This window comes from Molossus molossus, unplaced genomic scaffold, assembly GCF_014108415.1.
Source record: "Molossus molossus isolate mMolMol1 unplaced genomic scaffold, mMolMol1.p scaffold_m16_p_1, whole genome shotgun sequence".
In the NCBI taxonomy this organism is placed as follows: domain Eukaryota; kingdom Metazoa; phylum Chordata; class Mammalia; order Chiroptera; family Molossidae; genus Molossus; species Molossus molossus.
The window spans coordinates 234,721,870-234,736,413 of NW_023425344.1; the positions used below are offsets into that span (position 1 = coordinate 234,721,870).

At 36.5% G+C, this 14,544-nt stretch overlaps 1 pseudogene; it reads right to left on the reverse strand.

The window, feature by feature from the left end:
- Positions 1-334: 334 nt before the first annotated feature.
- LOC118623585 lies at positions 335-1,476 on the reverse strand (annotated as a pseudogene).
- Between the last annotated feature and the right edge of the window lie 13,068 nt (positions 1,477-14,544).

Genomic DNA, 14,544 nt, shown 5'->3' on the forward strand with positions numbered 1-14,544 from the left:
CTATCACCCTCCTCTGTGGGACGCAGTCAGGACTGGACATTCTTAGGGAGAAATAGGCAGCTTTGGGGCAGGCAAGGGACTTCCTGTTACAATGCATCTCATAATATTCGGAATGACTATTAACAAAATAACAATGTACCATCATAGTTGTCGACCACACTGGAGAACTTTGGGGATGCTCGCTCCAACAGACTGCTGTCACCTTCACTGTGCCAAAACAATACATAAAGTTTAAAATCAAACTAACCAAGAAACAGAAACAGATAAAGATTGCAAATCTAATCTTGTTTTCTTCGCAAGTTAGGTTTTGTCATGAAAGGGTATAATGAATGAACTAAGTTACAGTCCGCTTAGACGAATCTGAGGTGGTTATGGAGGGGTCGCACTCCTTACACTCCTGTTTGCTGACCTGCATCTGCTGGGAGGTGGACAGCGAGGCCAGGATGGAGCCACCAATCCACACCGAGTACTTGGCTGGGGGGTACAATGAGCTTGATCTTTGTCATGCTGGGAACTAGGACATTGATCTCCTTTTGGGTTCTGTCAGCAATTCCTGGGTACATGGTGGTGCCACCAGACAGCACTGTGTTGGTGCAGAGGGCCTTACCGATGTCGACCTCACACTTCATGATGGGGCTGAAGGTAGTTTCGTGGATGCCACAGGATTCCAGGCCCAGGAAGAAAGGTCAGAGGAGGGCCTCAGAGCCTCAGAACTGTGCATTGCCAGTGGTAATGACCTGACCGGGGAGAAGCTTGTAGCTCTTCTCCTGGGAAGAGCTAGAGACTAGAGTGGCCATCTTCTGATCAAACTTCAGGGAGAGGTAGCAGAGCTTCTCCTTGATGTCACACAAGGGTCCTGCCTCTGCTGTGGTGTTGAAGCTGTAGCCACACTCCATGAGGATCTTCATGAGATTGTCTGTCAGGTTCTGCCCAGCCACGTCCAGATGCAGAATGTCATGGGGAAGGTGTACCCCTCATAGATGGGCACAGTGTGTGTAACCCCATCACCAGAATCCATCACAATGCCGGTGGTATGGCCAGAGGCATACAGCGACAGCGCAGCTTGGATGGCCACATACATGGCCGGGGTGTTGAAGGTCTCAAACATGATCTGAGTCATTTTCTCCTTGGTCTTTGAGTTCTGGGGGGAGGAGGGGGCTCAGTAGCAGGATGGGGTGCTCCTTAAGGGCCATACAGAGCTCATTGTAATTGATGTGATGCCAGATCTTCTCCATGTTTTCCAAGTTGAGGACAATGCCATGCTCAGTGGGGTACTTCAGGGTCAGGATGCCTCTCTTGCTCTGGTCCTCATCACCTAGGTAGGAGTCCTCTGGCCCATGCCCACCATCACATCTGGTGCCCGGGGCACCCCACAATGGAGGGGAAGATAGCCTTGGGGGCACTGTCACCTGCAAAGCCAGTCTTGCTCTTGCTGGAGCAATTGCTGGAGTACACTATAAGTGCAACTATTATCATGGTTGGCGAGCTGGGGGCCATGTGGACCCTCAGGAGGAAGGCCTGTGCTGGCAGCTGGAAGAGGTCTCAGCAGTCATCAATTTCTATTAATAACCATTGTAACATAGACTTATATGAAACCAGAAATTTTCAATCCGTGTCCCCTGGACCCTTGTACACTTGAAGATTTTTCCAGGTCTTCTGCAAATAATAGTTTTCCCCATAGAATCAAGTTCTCAGAGGAGTTTTTTTTTTTTTTTTTTTTTTTTTTTTTTATCCTCACCCGAGGATATTTTCCCATTTTTTGTACAGATAGAGTGGGAGGGAGAGAGAGTGAGAAACATCGACGTGAAGGGACACATCGAGTGGCTGCCACCCACACGACCAACCAGGGCCGGGGACAAACTGCAACCGAAGTACGTGCCCTTAGCGGGAACCGAACCCGGGTCTCTCCGGACCGCAGGCTGACGCTCTAACCGCTGAGCCAAACTGGCCAGGGCTCAGAGGAGTTTTTGAAATGCTTTTATTACCTTTATAGAGAGACTATACTTTTTAGATTTTATTTTAAAAATGCTATCTACTAAATAAGTTTTAAAACTATTCTAGTAAAAGAAAGATCCATGTGACAGAAAGAAAAAATTATTTGCAATGTATAGTTAAGTGAGACTTGAAATAAATTGTGTGTTTAATAAATCTCTAAGATAATTAGCCTGCTCTATTTTCTATCATTCTGAATGAGGTTTGGCTTGAACAAATTATTTCTTGTCTAAAAGCAGGATTAAAACTATGATTCTATAGTAAATTCAAGGATAAAAGAGAAGATTGGCTGTTTATTTATTCTGAAATATTTAATGGACCCTTACTCTGCTAGGCCCCATACTATGGTAGGATTAGCTCCGTGTCTGTTTTCTAGTGGATCTCAGGCTATGGACAGAAATATAAATGTAAATAAATGCAGCTGTGACAGTCTCTGCCTAGTCACTCGGGCATGATGAAATTTATCTTTCTAAGTTTAAGTCAAACTTAATTTAATTTTATTTCAGATCCTGTTCCCCTGCAGACGTGGTAACTTCATAGTGCTCAGTTGCCTTTCCCCACCAACAGCAGCTTCACTTGGGTTTCTATCTTGCTTTGGTAACTTATTTCCAGGATGTTGGGCAGGAGACAGGTCCATCAATTACTCCATATTTCATCCACCCCCGTGGGCAGCTGAAGAAATATCTGTTGCATTCCAGTATGAGAATTTTCCACACAGGTTTGGTTAAATTGTCCCTTGTTACTGTTCTCAAGGACCCGTGTGGTAGTAAAGCAGTATTCTCTGCTCATTTTGGGTCCCTCCAGGGTGTGCTCAGGGTTCGGTTTATAATGCTCAAAATCCAGAGGGAGTTCAGCTGTTAACTGGGGATAAAGGTTAAGTGACAGGGACAGGAAGTAAAAGTAAATAGCAGGTGAAGTACGTAGCAATTGGCTAATTATTTTAATCATGTTACTCTAACACAAGGAACTGCAATCAAGTGAAGTATGAGCTAAAAACCAAAATAGTCAAGACAAGAGTGGCACACACACAAAAACAACCATCAGCTTTCACGACTGCAGCGGAGGAAGGTAGTTCAGAGAAGGCTTCCCAGAGCAAGAATAAATGCCCATTGAAGTCCGCTCTAGTGTATTCCTCTTGGTTTGATGTGCCTACATCATGCCTTCTTATCCTACTTTCTCAACAGAGAAGTTTCATTCTTTTTTAAATGTTTTGTTTATTTTTTTATTATTATTTTTTTTATCCTCACCCGAGGACATTTTTCCATTTTTTGTACAGATGGAGTGGGAGGGAGAGAGAGGAAGAGAGAGAGAGGGAAACATCGATGTGAATGGGACACATCGAGTGGCTGCCACCCTCATGACCAACCAGGGCCGGGGACAAACTGCAACCGAGGTACATGCCCTTAGCGGGAACCGAACCCGGGTCTCTCCGGACCGCAGGTGGACGCTCTAACAGCTGAGCCAAAACAGCCAGGGCAGAAGTTTCATTCTTAAGAGAAAAAATCTTACTAGGCTTATTAGCCTCTCTGCGATAGAAAGTCTAAAATATTATCATACTTTCTGAAAAGTGTTCTCACGGATTTTTCTATTAATGTGAAAGGTGTAGCTAGAAGAACGTGAGGCTTGGAATCAGGTGCATATGGCAAATTGAAATCTTAACTCACTTGGTTAGTAACTAGAGACTCTAACATAAGTTAATTAATTTTTCTGAGATTCAACTTTCTCATCTATAAAATTTGGAGAAGAATGAAAAACAAGGTGGTAATTACGACTCTATACATAGAAAAATTGAATGAATCCATTGCTTAACATGGACCTATAAAACGGAAGTTTAGTATTATGGATAGGAATAACAAAATGAAAAATAATACTGCCCTAATCAAAAGATACACCATGAATGTGAATCACTTTGAGTATTATTAATTTTTTAAAGAAACCACGATTAATCTAATGATTTTATGGCCTCATAAAATCATAAAACTGGAGAAAATCCAAATCGCTCACCTTTAGTAGTAATTCTAATAATTAATAGGCTTTTTTTTTATATACCTCCAAGTAATCCAAAACTTTAAGTGCAGAATGAATTAGCTATTTTTCACTTTTGGAATGTTTAACTTTCAGCCTTTTAGCTGAATGATCAGTGAAATGTAATTATGTTGAATTTAGAGGAAAATAGAACAGATTTCTCTTTTTTGGAGAATACATCATTGAGCAGTTCAATTCAGAATTTAATCATACAGGGGATATGTTTTTGATAAAAAATGCAAACATATATGAAATAGGAAAAATGCCAATGTTTTTCACTTTATATATATTAAACTCAATATTTATCTTAATCAGTTCCTAGTATGAAACTCAAGCACAAGGCACTTATTATGGATGGCTGGGTATTATTAGTTTCAAATGAAGGACTGTGTAGTGGATGGGTCCATAGACCAACACATTAGAAGAGGATGAGAATAATCAAAAGGACTTTATTTTTTTTTTTAATTATAACTTTAGATTAGCAGGTAAAGGAAAAGTCGATATCTTCTAGTTTGTCTCTATTTTTCCTTCAAAAAAATATTCCAGTCATTGTTAATTAAAACAAACACACACAAATAATCAGGGACAGACACCAGAAATGGCAAATGAGCTGGTGGATAGGGTAAAGAGGGAGAGGCTGGTTGAAGATAATAAACCTTCAGTTTTAAGATAAATAAGGGGATGTATAACATGATCATTGTAGTTGATAACACTGCATGGTTTATAACTGAAATTTTCTGAAAGTGGAAATTAAGTATTTTCACACAAAGGTAGACATGAGAAGTGGTGAATTTATGATCTTGCTTCCACAGTGTCTATGTATATCGGATCATCATATGGTACACTTGAAATCTTTTGCATTTGTATTTGTCAATTTTACCTCAATGGAATTGAAAAAAAGTTGTTTATAAAAGTCATGGTAAGAAAGACACAGAAGGAAAAAGGTCTAGTTTGAACTGAGTAGATAAATTCTGAGAAGACTATTTTAAAACTTTTGTTGCATTGAGCCCTGAAAGAAACCAGTTACAACTAAGCGATTTTAAATACTAGTTACTCTTCATATTCTAACCATGAAAAACACCCTATTGAACTCTGGCAGACTGCACTTTAGAAGCAGTAAAGACATTATTGAAACAGAAAAGTGTGTTCATATAGTTCACCCTTTAAAGGATCCAGTCATTCATGATGTATATAATATGCTCTTAAAAACATTCTTAAATTAAACTTTCATCTTTGTGTTTTCTTTTCTCATGACTGATAAATTGAATTTGACATTCTTCAAATCAATTATAATTTTGTATGAATTTAGCTTTCTTGGTCAAATGGCATTATAATCTATTTACTATTAAGATCAATTTTCTGGTTGAATGATGAAACCTAGAAAAACCAAACTATTTTGTCCAATCTCAAAAGTCTGTATATTTAATGAGTCCATGCTATTTGTGATGGTTTTTCAGTTATGCTTTGGACAATCTACAAATGTTTCATCACTTAGTTTTTTTGGTGTCTGCTCCAGTCTGATTTCCTCCACAGTGCACTCCAAGAAGTCACCTTTATTGATATTTGTGGTGCCTACGTGTTGCCAAGTCCAGTGACCTAGTGACCAACTCTCAGTCATCTTACTTGCTATTTCTTCAACATGTGATTATGCCATACTTCTTTAAATAGTTTGTTATTTTTTAATAATTTGGAATTTAGGTCACCACACTCTCTGAGCTTTCTTCCTATTTTACAGACCACTCTGTATTATTCTACATGGCAGAAATCCTTTTTATTTTTTTTTCCAATCTGTAAATGTAGTGTTTCAGGGCTTAGGACTTGGACATCTTTTTGTCTTTTTATACTCATTTTCCATGGCATGATACCTTTAAAAGTATCAAAGACTTCTATATTTAAATCTCCTGCTTGGACTTTTTTTTTTATCCTCACCTGAGGACATTTTTCCAATTTTTTGTTCAGGTAGAGTGGGAGGGAGAGAGAGAGAAAGAAACATCGACATGAAAGGGACACATCGAGTGACTGCCACCTGCATGACCAACCAGGGCCGGGGACAAACTGCACCTGAGGTATGCATCCTTAGCGGGAACCAAACCCTGGTCTCTCTGGACCGCAGGCCGACGCTCTAACCGCTGAGCCATACTGGCCAGGGCATGCTTGGACTTTTATATTCCCTGGTCTAACTACCTGATTGACAGTCCTACTTAGATTTAGTATACATATTAATCTTAACATGGCTATAGCCTAACATTTGATATTTCCACTCATACCAGTTCTTTTCCAAGTATTTTTATTTTTAGAAAATGAAATTGTCTTGAAATATATTTCAAATATATTTTTATCACTTTCACTGTTACTACCCCAACCAAGCCATCAGCCACCATCTCTGGCCTTGGTTATGCAATAGTCTCCTAATGTGTCTCCCTTCTGCCACTTCTGTTTCTACTCTTAGTCACTTCTTTCATGCAATAGAATATTGCATGCAGGGGGAATATTTTAATATATAAAAGTCTTCTTTCTGAATCTCTTAAACTATTTCAATTTCTTTCAATGAACTCTTTTCCTCTATGTGATCTGCTAAACTTAATTTTCATTCCTTGTTCTTTTTCTTTTTACCCAGTATACTTCAACCATTTGGCTTTTTTTTAGTCCTCAAGCATGCTGAGCATGTATCTAACTATTCTTGAAAGTCTCTTTCTCTGGAAAAGAAGAAACCTCCCTCCCTTACCTCATGCATGCCTCTAGTCAAATAATAACTTCTTCCCTTACCCACTTGGTCCAAAATAATCACTCCTATTTATTCTCTATTTCCATAAACATACTGTTTATCACTATTTGACATTATCTTATTTACATATTTGTTTTCCACTTTTTATTTATTTTAAGTCTTCTTCATAAAAAAATAATAATAAAGTCCAAGAAGAAAAAGGTTTGCACCACATATTCTTATAAGAATGACTGAATGACAGACTAATTGAATAAAGGGAATAAGGAATGAATGAATGCATGTATGCATAATGATCATTGATCTTGAATCTTTCCCCCATCTAACTAGTTTCCTTTATGTAAGTCAATCATTTGAAGCCTTATCTTAATGAATCTAATCTTACACCTTGAGAATCAGGCAACTCAAGAGAAAGATGCGCACACCATTTATAGTAACTAGTTTTTATGTGTAATATTTGTACTGCTGCTATAGAAACAATAATCTAGCTACTATGGTTTTAAAACTTTTAAAACATTGTCCACTTAAGCCAGAAAGATTACTAGAAAACTTATTGCCCAAAGATAGGATAATCACTTTTTAAAGAAAAACTTTAATGCGATAAGTTGTGCTGATAGAATATTTGAGGTGTAAAGATTTTTAAAATGATGTTTAGTTATTATTTTTTTAGAGCACTGAGGAGTATTTTCTAAGTGTTAATTAAAAAGTATTAAGTACAAGTGTCTGAGGAAAACAGTTTTCATATGTAGGTAGCTTTCAAGAACTTTTACACCTTTGTCATAAATGAATTGCTATAGAATATGTTTATCATGTTCCTAGTATAAAAACCCTCACTATTACCTGGGAAATTTCACTAAAAATTAAATATCTGGAGGACATAAAGTCAGTCATAAGCACAACTTACCTGGAGAAATGTGATAATATTTGGTTAGCACTATCTGCGAAATTGACATTAGAGAGATGAGCAAGACAGTTTCTAGACATCATTATGGGAAAGAATGAGGAATTAGCAAATTAAGTAAAATCTCTTGTATTTTAAAATTCCAGGAAGCAGAAACAAATGCAAAGATTTCTTGTACAACCTTACTTAACTGCCCAATGATAATGAGGCTTCTTTTACTAAAATTTCCTACAAGGAGTATCTGCAGATTTAATTTCTTCTGCAAAAGTTAGCACTATTAATTCTTTAAAACTCTAGACTCCATATTCCTTTCATTGGTTGCCAAACCATAGGATCACAGTTCTTGTCATGTAAAGCTACTGAAAAAGTTATTTTTGCAATTTGGTTTCTTGACGGCGTATGTTAAAATGCAAAAGGACAAGTATATTTCAAAACTTATAAGTACACTTGAGGCCATATATATTACCACAACTTTTTTATTCCTCCTGCCCAATTACAAACTTGTTATATTCACATAGGCACAACATTTTAATTAAATTAGTTCATCAAGATGATTTTGGTATGCCTGTATTGATATTGTGACCACAGTGATTTTCCTGAATCTCCTGAAACATTTCCCCCCTCACATGTGTTTTATCTTTCCTAGAAGATTCAAGACTAAATAAAGTCAGACCTTTATTTAAACAAATTATATTATGGAGTAGACTAGGCATAATTCTCGGATGCTCAACTAAGAAAGATATTGCATTTCTAAAATATACAATTGTCTTGTAGAAATCTAGAGTTCACACAGAGCTAATAAAAGAATCCTCTGGCCACCTTCTGCCAAGTGATATAAATACAGAAATCCCAGCATCTAGATGTTAGAGAGGACCTTAGGGTACCCTTGGCTGAAACTATAGAGCGCTATAGAAGCGTATATGCCTTTGATAACATCTGCCTTTTATCAGTAGTGGCTAATAAACTCTATGTCTATATTTAATTTTAAATGTTTCCAGGTTTTTACAAATAAAATATTTATTCTAGATGGAATATGCAATTATAAATGTATTCAGATATAAGAGATTTCGTTTTCACTTGAAGAATGTATTTCTCAGTGAGCTGATGTGCCTTTTATTTGTGAGAGTTCATCAAGCAGCTATTTTTTTTACCGTATAATGTTGTTTACTTTACACAACCAGTCAGCCTCCCCTGGCTGATTACAGTAATTTCCCTTTCCTAGTTACCCTTAGAAGTCTTTGATATTATAGAACCACACTGACTGCTGCCATAGGGGAAACTTCTGTAAATCTCTGATACAAAATATTCTGCATGGGATGAAAGGGATTCCCCAGAAATAGATTTTAAATCCCTTTTAGACATTTTCTTCTGGCTGTTAAATCTACACTCATCCTTTTGTCCATGACTATTATGTGACAAATTTCAGTAGAAGTTTTTGTGGATGATTTTTAACACCTGGACACTCATGAATTAACACACTGTCTTCATTATTAGGGTCTGCATTTTAATTGCTTGCCTGTGTTTTAGATTGGATTTTCCTGATTCACTTAAACTCTTGCCCTGCTTTACTCCTTTTAAACAATTATGTATTGTCACCTGGGATGCAGCCTACCATATTGTTTGTTGATGGACATATTAAGGAGATAGTGGCAGGTTAGGCAGTGAGGGACGGGACCATGGGGAGGGAAGGCTGAGATGCAGGGAAAGTTTGAAATGACTTGGGGCTGAGCACACAGGCAGAACACAGCATGTCTGGAGGTTTATTTGGACTCTACAGATCTCAAAATAAAACTAAAATCAACATGGGAGATTGGGCCTCCCAGGTCAGATACTTCCAGCCCCCATTTATAGAAATGCAAATGAGAAGCTCCAGGAAGGAGCACAGGTCAACTACATTAAAAGAAACCAGAAAAGCTGGTTTTAGGCAAGAGAAGAACAGTGATTGATTGTATAGTTCCTTTTTCTGGGTTTGCAAAGGAATTTTATTTACTGCTAAAGTATATAGTGCTGGCAATTCTGACCTATCCTAATTAATATTGGTTTCTGGGAGCAAAGCAACAGGTTTGCTGAATGAGTTCTTTTGGGAAACTGTAGAGAATTGTGTTTCTATTGAAGGAAGTTAGGTCACCTTAATAGAATTATAAGAAACCATGGTTGGATTTGGGGGGGAGAAAGCAAAGCAAGCATAGGGTTACTCCAAGGGCGTTTCCCCTCCTCCACACTAATAGCCCTGAAGAAGTTGAAATTATCATAAAAACAGAAGCCATTAAAGCCCCTGTAGATGACCTAGGGCTGAACCCAGTGAGGTGGGAAACACAAGCTTTAAAATGTATGGATGTTGCTAAGGCAGAATTCCTTGAAAGGACAAATCAGAGGCTAGCAAAGTATATATCTACCCCTAGACATCAGAGCCCCATGGGAAACCCAACTGGGTTCCCTCTCCCCTGTGGGGAATCTGTCTATCTTCTAAATAAATCTTTCTTTTGCTTACCCTTGGTCCATGAACTCATTCTTCAATTACACAAGACTACAAACCTAAATACTGCCACTAGGTTTCAGTATGACAATGGATAAAGTACATATAACCCTATATATTTCATTTCTACTGTATATGAGCTAAACTCTAAAAATAACTAATTCAATTATTTAAATACAACTATTATAAAAATGTTAAAGGGACAATTCTATTTTATAATTTTTATTTTAAATAATAGTATGTATTGCTTGTCATGGTCTAAGGAGACTACTACAGCCCACTGAGTAAAGCAGAATTAATATTACTCTTCTCTTAAATAATTGGTCATCTTAAGGTTTTGCTTAAAATAAGTGAGCTGGCATTCAAAGGTAAAGAAAAATAAAATTATCTATCCCATGGTAAATGAAATGGAGGACATTTTTTCCAGTGATATTTCACTTTGTTGACCTCTTTGGGTCAATAGAAGATGCCTAATAAATTGCATGGGGCTTTGCAGCTTAAGAATAAAATCAAAACAAAATGGTGGACATAGATACTGCTGGTGTTAGGTAGAAATTGGTGGAAATTTAAAACAGATTAAACTAATTCCACCTTGTCAGTTTTTGTTTTGTATCTGTTTTTGTTGTTTTGAATATATATATACAGATAGATAAATTTAGATGATGATATAGATATAGATATAGATATAGATGATATAGATATAGACATAGACATAGATATATACATAATCCTCACCTAAGGATATTTTCCCATTGATTTTCAGATAGAGTAAGAGGGAGGGTGGGAGGAAGAGAGAGGAAGAGAAACATCAATGTTAAAGGGACACATCAAACGGTTGCCTCCCACACAACCCCAACCAGGGCTAGGAATCAAGCCCCAACTGAGGTATGTGCCCTGGACCAGAATTAAAACTGCAACTCTTTTGGTCATTGGGTTGATGCTCTAACTGCTGAGCCAAACTGACCAGGGCTGTTTGGTATATTTTTATTTTCTCCATAGCAAGTGCAATTTTTATAGGTATTTAACTAAATATTGGACGCTTATTTTAACGTATTCTCTACTACTATTGACCTGGGCCCCAAGGCTAAGGTGACTAAATTCCATTTTTATGTAGGCCTCTTGGCTAAGGTGACTAAATAACTCCATTTTTTATCATCAATGGACCTTCCTCAATATTTTTCCAATAATAGGTTAATTACCCCTAGAAGTAAAGGAATTTTGCCTAAAAGTATAGTCACCCCACGTGTTAGGAGGCATTTGCAGTTTCCGAGTACCAGTAATTGCAGACATTTGCAGATACTCATGAGCCCAGTGAATAATGCTAATTCTGACTTCTATAATGGCTGTCACACCCACTATTGTCCACTATTGTACCAGTCCTCTGGGGGTGGGGGTGGGGGCAAAAGGAGGGGCTTCTGTCTTTAAAACTGGAGGAGCAAGAAGAATTGTGGCTGCTGATCTGAGGGGAGACTTTGCCCCCTGCAGCCCGCCGGCAAGAATAAAGTGCTCCTTTACAATTTGGCTGTGCGTCTCTGGTTATCTCGCTGACACATTATAACACTATCAGGAAATTTACCAAATAAAGAAACTGTATTCATTTTTAATAACTTTGGGCATATTCAGTGCTTGATACTGGAAGATATACTTACTGCTTAGATCAAAAATGCATTTTAAAATATAAAAAAATAATATAAAATGGAAAAAAGACTCTTGTTTTAATGATATACACCATTTAAAAATACATATTTTCCAATTTGAACCTCTGTAAACAGAACTTAAATGAATCTTTTAAACAGAATTTTTAAACAAGAAGTTAAAATGTTTTCAAATTTGGGGAGATAGATATCCAGAAAAAGGGTTGCTGAATATTATGTTAAGCTGAGTAAATCAGACAGAATAAGTTAAGAACCATGTACTTTCACTCATATGTGAGATACAAAACTGAAAGTAACAAATGAACAAACAATAACATTGAACAAAAACACATAGACACAGACAATAGTATGATGTTTACCAGAGGGCAGGAATTGGGGGGCTAGTAAAGGGAAAAAGGCATCAAATACATTGTGATGGAAGATTTGATTTGGGTGGTGGGCACACAATGAAATATACAGATGATATATTATAGAATTGTACCTTTGAAGCCTATGCAATCTTATTAATCAATGTCACCCTAATACTTTCAATATAAAAATAAAATAATTTAAAGTGTACCAATTATCCAAAATACAAAAATATGTAGAAAAAGCCAACAGATACTAGGGGATGCCCTAGCTATTTTCCAACTTTTAGTTCTGTTATGAATATTCATAGTAGATAACTGGCTTCAGAGCTTATGGACTGTGGTGGCTTCTGTCATTAAACATTCTTTATTCAAACTTGTTGGGGAGCCCAGCCAGTGTGGCTCAGTGGTGGAGTGTCAAAACATGCAACAAGAGGTCACCAGATCAATTCCCAGTCAAGGCACATGCCCAGGTTGTGGGCCTGATCCCCAGTGGGGGCATGCAGAAGGCAGCCAACTGATGTTCTTTCTCATCGATGTTTCTATCTCTCTCCCTCTCCCTTCTTCTCTCTCTAAAATCAATAAAGAAAAAAAAATTACAAATCAAAATAAAACTTGTTGGGGCTACAGTAGATAAAGAATAATTTTTCATCTTTTATTTACTTATTTTTTGCATTTTTTGTAGGTATTTTTTAACTTGAACCAGAACAATAATTATAATATCTAATCTAATTTATTGAAAATAATGTATCAAATAAAAATTGCTCCATTTTATAATAAAAATAGTTGAGGTAAGAGACAAGTGAATTTTATATTTAAATTACTTTAACGAGCTTAATTGTAACATGTTAAAATTATTTTTTACTTGCAATTATCATGTTACCAAGAAAATAGATTCACAAACTTTAATACACTAGATTGTTTACAAAAAATAGTGCTTCATAAGTATTGCATTATTTATTTATATAATTATATGCATACTACCACCACCACTCCTTAAAGTGTAGAGAACAAAATTCAGCCAGTTTTAGAAATATAAACACAAAGTTTTAAGTATTTATTATTTATTAGGCAATTATTTAAGATGACATATTTTAGAAAAGGGTGTACGATGTCTCCATACCATGTGATCTCTGCAAGTCACTAGATACCCATAACTTTCAACTCATATTGGTAAATAAGGATGGTAACAATGACTCTTTGGTTTCCTTAAGGGTTAAGTAAAATAATATACAGATAATATAACAGAGAACAAAACTTTATACTACTCTAACTAACCATTAAATGAAATGAGAATAAAATGTACTAACAAACTGATAAAAAGAACTCACATACTGACAGTTTCCTTATAAGCATATTATAGCATTAGCAGTTTCAGTTCCTACTTGTACAAGAAATGGCCTTGGCCACAACTTCAGTTGACACAGATCAACTAACAACAGGCATTTGGCTAGCACTGACCAGTTTCAGTATGCTGATATTAGAGATCCATATCGGGAACTGCAAGGACACCTCCTCCTAATCTCTTTGTTCTGCTTTCCTGCTCCCTCCCTATAAAAAACCCTGCCTGCAGTGAGATGTTAAAATGTGCTTTGGACAAGAATCCCCCACATTCTCTGATTGCCAGCACTTGAATAAACCTTTTTCCTTCCTACCAGCACCTACCTCAGGAGTTTGGTTTTCTTTGCTGCAGGCAGCTTAACCTGCATTGGGTAACACTAACAGTGAGTAGGTCGCCTCTCTTTAGTAAATGCTCATAAATAGATTATTATTCAAAATAGTAGTAAAATTTACTTAGATGTAGAATAGCTATGTTAGATGAAGATAAATAAGCCAGATGTGCTAAGATTTCATAATCTTGTAATATTTTTATTTATGAAACTTGAATATTCTATTATCCATCAGAATTGCTGATCTTGGAAGTCAAATATATGAAATATACTTATAATATATATATATATATATATATATATATATATATATATATATATAACTGTTTATGAAATAATAGGAAAAAATGAAACAATATAAAGTAAATTTAACATTTCTTTCCAGTAATATAGCAGACTATCCAGGAAAACATTTCTGCTATGAAAAACTAAAGATATAGATAAAAGAAAAGAAAAAATAATAACTTTAAAAATGCATTTTTGACCTAGTGAGAAAGCAAAAGAAATAAAATTAGAGCTCATAAGGAACAAAAACAAAAAACTGTCCATGAATCACAGAGGAGGCTCTCTCAGATTATCCACCAAACTATGGTAGAATCGATCTTGTTGTAGTGAGTTAACAATGGAAATAAGAGACAAAGCCTTGAATCTGGCCATGATGAGAGTTGAGATTGTAAACTTCTTTAAAAAAAAAATAAAGTTGGGAACTCTAAAAACCTCTTTATTCCGTTGCTACTGGGAAACACACATACCCTG